The sequence below is a fragment of the Octopus bimaculoides genome, chromosome 6 (genome assembly GCF_001194135.2).
Source record: "Octopus bimaculoides isolate UCB-OBI-ISO-001 chromosome 6, ASM119413v2, whole genome shotgun sequence".
NCBI classification, from domain to species: domain Eukaryota; kingdom Metazoa; phylum Mollusca; class Cephalopoda; order Octopoda; family Octopodidae; genus Octopus; species Octopus bimaculoides.
Window position 1 is genome coordinate 81,924,401 of NC_068986.1, and position 5,039 is coordinate 81,929,439.

The 5,039-nt window shown below is 34.5% G+C and overlaps 1 long non-coding RNA gene across 1 annotated transcript in view; it reads left to right on the forward strand.

Moving 5' to 3' along the window:
• The first annotated feature begins 327 nt into the window (after positions 1–327).
• LOC106881658 (uncharacterized) overlaps positions 328–5,039 on the forward strand; it is a 200,206-nt gene continuing 195,494 nt past the window's right edge. Inside the window, exon 1 of the long non-coding RNA XR_001410882.2 lies at positions 328–1,100. This is a non-coding gene — a long non-coding RNA (uncharacterized LOC106881658). The remainder of the gene's footprint in view (positions 1,101–5,039) is intronic.

The following is a 5,039-nucleotide window of genomic DNA, read 5'->3' on the forward strand; positions in this document are numbered from 1 at the left end:
ATATATATATATATATATATATATATATATATATATAGCATGCGCATGGTGACAATAAAGTATCCATATATACTGTGTCCTCTTGCACTGTCGTTCACACCCCTCGATATTTCAAAGCTGTCAATAATTGTAAGATGATCAGGTGTAAATGAACTACGATCGATACAACCAGATGTGATACCAATGTGTGTTGGCCTACATGCGGTTTAGTTGGGTATTGGAGTCCTTGCTTCAGGTATGACATCAAATCAAATATGTTTTATTACTATGACGTCTATAAAGACGCTATGACGTCGTTAAAGTTTACCTAAAAGCAACAACGTCAGTAATAGATAATGTATTAATCGATTACTTAAAGGATATTTGAAGGTCAATCTTGACGGTTATTCACTAAAAGAATATATGCGGGTGAAATTTATGTTTGATTACTGTTTGGTGGACCAACTGTTTCACAATATTTAGAATAGTTTAGCCGTTAAGTTTTTGTAATGGAATATATTGACAAGATTGAGATTATAGGAAAGTGCGGCTACATTTTTATTGCTGAACAGAACTATCAACATATACCCTGCAGTGATAAGAAGTATTTTACACTTCAAGAACATTTTAATTTTTATAACTAATTATAGTTAAGAAAGGAAGACAACTCCGGATTATAAATTTTTTAAAAATTAATTAAAAATAGAAATATTTAATAGAATTAATTGCAGTGGTTTAAGATTGAAAGAAATTCATGTTTTTAAATTGATGGCTATTATTGGATTTATATGATTTATATTTGGTATTGTGAACTAAGATACTGCATTCTTAAATATTGGTTTTAAATTTTGGCACACGACCAACAATCTCAAGGGAGAGGTAAGTCAATAACATTGACCCCAGTGTTCAATTGGTACTTTACTTTAACGATCCCCAAAGGATGAAAGACAAAGTTGACTTCGGCAGCATTGGAACTCATAACGTAAAGACGGACAGAATGTCGATAAGTATTTTGTCAACGATTCTACTAATTTGGCGCCTTACTACTTTCTTAAATATTGAGAGAGAAGGCTCGAATTACTGATATGGAAGTCAGTCATCGATAACAAGTTGGAGTCAAGGTATTTATAAGTTTTCTCTTCAATTTCTTTTCCGTCCACACTGAATCCTTGTTTAATCTTAACGGCTTTCATTAAACGAAGTCAACGTAGAAATCTGGGTTTCAACCTAAACAAACCTGAACCAAATTTTCGTATAAAATATCGAACGACAGATTTACCAATTACTATTGAAATTTTAGTATTCGGTTCATGAAAACGTTTATCAGTTTAAAATATCAGTTTAACAGCCAGAAAGATCAAATATCAAATAAATAAATAAATAAATAAATAAATAAGTAAATAAATAAACAAAACCATGAATCAAATATTTTGCACTGTAGCCCATGCTATGAAGCCATTCCCACGATCTGTTGCAAAGCTTCTCAGGCTGGTGAAGTTGATGTAATTCATGTTGAGTATGATCTTCAGCAGGTTCATGCTTTAATGGAAGATCCAAAAGGTTACCGTTTTGGGAAGGAGATAGGGGAAATTGAGTGAGAAACTATGAATGAGGAAAGGAAAGCTGGATATATGGAATGGTAAAGCATCGAGTGTAAGAAGTATTACAGAGCCAAGTGTAAGAGGAAGTAGAAAGCTGAATGAAAGGTAAGGTACATAACTGAATGTGTGGAGTAGTACGTAACTGACTGTAAGGAATGGTACATATTTGAGTGAAAAAGGTGGTACATAGTTTTCTATTTAAGAGGAACAAGGGACTGATGTAGCTGTAGAACAGATAGAAGATAGAATATTTGTGTGTGTGTGTGTGTGTGTGTGTGTGTGTGTGTGTGTGTGTGTGTGTGTGTGTGTGTGTGCTATGGGTTGTGGCATGATTGTGTGAGAAAATTTACAAAACCAGACTCATAGTCTGATGTTTTATTTGGATGGCGTCCACATTGTAAATATAATAACTAAAACTGCTCCGCTCCAAACATGTTATAAGTGCTCTCACACTGAAACCAATGAGGTATAGGGTTGATAACTGTTCAGAGTTGAAATAGAGGCTGCCCTATGTGGGCTTCGATAAAAATGATTAGACAGCTTGGACTCTATAAATACAACGTGCAGCCTCGCCTTTGAGATACAGATGCTATAAAGTTGTTGAGGTGCAATAATAGGAAACATGCATAAACATGCTAATATTAATCTAAAATAATTTCATGGGGTTGTATATTGATTGGAAAGTATGCATGAGTGGTGCAGTGTGTGTCACGCATGGTTGCACATAATCTAAAGTAATGGTATTGCTATAAAGGAACTACATCGCTAGAGACTCCAAATGTAGTTTTATCATCCTCAAATGGTATTCATATTGAATGAACAGATTCTATACAGTTTGATGGGTACCAGGTGAGATTAACAGAACCTTCATTTCATACAAACCAATATAACTAAAAGATGAATCAGGCGAGAAAATTATTTAAATATTCCAATGAAATTGCTAAGTTTGCCTTTTCTAAAAGCTAGCAAATAAATATTTCATCCTACAAAAAAGGAAAAGATAATAACGAAAGCGTGTGTGCTTGTGTGTGTGCGCACGCGTATATATATATGTGTATGTGTGTGCGTGCTCTTATCCTGATATTCTGTCACACGCACATATATAGACGCATGTGTGTGTTTATTTTTGTACTTACAGTGTGTATGTATGCGTGTATGTATGTGTGTATATATATATGTGCATATATACTCATATACCTACAAATACACACACACACACATATATGTATGTATTTATTGGTGTCTGAGTATATATACATTATATACTCATCCATGAATACATACATATGCATTCATGCATGCATACATAGATACATACATGCATACACACATATATACATAACACACATATACTCATACATACATATATACATATATATATATCTATATATCTATATTCATATCGATACATACATACAACATGCATACACACGCACACATGTATATTACTTGATAGAGAATAGACTGAAATTTAATTTGGATAGAAACATCGATGTTGAGGAATTGCGTGTGACAGAGGTGACATAACAATTTATGAAGTTGTTATGCTTCAACTACATTGTCATAACATTTCTGATTTGTAATCAATCAAACACACTTTGTCATTTGCTGCCTGAATTAAGTTATCGATTAAAATCTCTAAGCTGGAATGGTTGCCTCATTTGTGGATCTTGTCGTCGAAAATAGGAAAAATGTATCGTCGATGGTAGTAGAGACTATCCACGTTCTTTATTCCTCGAAGCTGTCAAAGCAAATTTTTTTTTCATACATCATTGTGCATCATCTTCTGGTGTACTTGGACGGTGATGTTTTCTAGGGTCATTCGGTGTTTTGAGTCTTCCAACATCAGATACTATCACTCGTAGGACCCAGCCAGGTTTGATCCAAACTCTAGCTTGTATTCAGTTAGCACTTCTTCCAGGTTTGCATCATCTGATCCTCAACAACTTTGAGGCAACCTCTGTTATTTCCACAGTCATCCTGATGGCTCTCTGCCTACTGGTTTCTTTGATGCTAAGCATGTTGTAAGCTCTGAAAAAAGACCTGCCTGAAAATACTCTGCATTTCACCTCAGATGGACCACATCTTACCTGCTACCCATTGCTTTGGCATAGTTTTACCAGCTCAGTATATTTATTTCTCTTATTTCCTCGATGCGGTCAGCTCATGGAAGGGAGAGTTCTATCAAAACTATTTACTTAGATGCTTCTAATGGTTACTAACTATACAAAAAAGAAACTGTAAGAAATAAATTTATATTTAAGTGAGTTAAAATTCGGGATGTGAAGAAACTATTAGTGAATTGTATTGTTCATAAGACAGAGTTCAATAAATTCAATTACCGCGAAATGTTACTTGCAAACAAAACGCTTTATTATTTCTGTTATTTTCTGAAGAAGGCCAAGGCCTGAAACGTTATATTCAACAGCTGTCACACAAATAGAACTTATCAATATCTCCAATGAATACTCCCACGTATATAAGTGTATATATTTAGCACTCGGCACATAGAAACGGTTGAATGTATTTTAGTTTATAAAACTGAATGTGTGTATATTCAAAGTAGTAGGTCACAGCCTTGCACCTACAACGAGGCGGTTATAGGCTTCATGATTTCTCCTACATTGTCTACAAACCCCGGTAAGTTAGAGTACTGCTGAATTGGGTGATTTATAACCAATATGAGGGATTAAATATAACAGCAAATGAAGTAATAATTATATTAATACGGTTAACTCGTACCGAAACCATTCTGTCTCTCCTTGCTATTTCTCACTCTCATCACTCGCATACTCCGATCCCATCCTCAGAGCACTTCTCTCTTTCACAAATCTCCACAGAACGTGTCCCTTTGGAAATTCTCTACCTACCCGTAACCTCATAAATTACCCCACCGATCTCCAGATGTTCAACCTCACTAACCTGAAAGATCTCACAAGAGTTATAGAGCTACTGATTCTCCACCTTAAACCAACCAATAAATAAACACGACTGTAGCCATATGTCAGAGACAGAGCCACTGGAGATTGTGATGGTTGAAACATTAAAAACCAAATATGGAAGAAAATAGACATCAAAACAAATGTGTTTTCTCCCCATGCTCTCTATCAATTTCATATAACGTTAAAATACTCCATGTTTCTCCTTCTTTAGAATCAATGACCCAGCCAACCTAGAAATTTAATTTATATTCTCAGACAGCTTTGAAGGAATCAGAGTTTCAAAGAAAAATGAAAAATAGCCGGAATTAGATGAGAAAAAACCTTTGGCTTCAAAACTATACATTTTCAAATTTTGTTTTAATCTTTTTGTATTATAATTTCCTTCCCATTTTATTAAACTAAAATAATAGTTTTCAGCAATATTTCACTTTGTAAAATGGATATACTCTTCCAGTTGAATATTTGTACACACACACACACACACACACACACACACACACACACACACACACACACA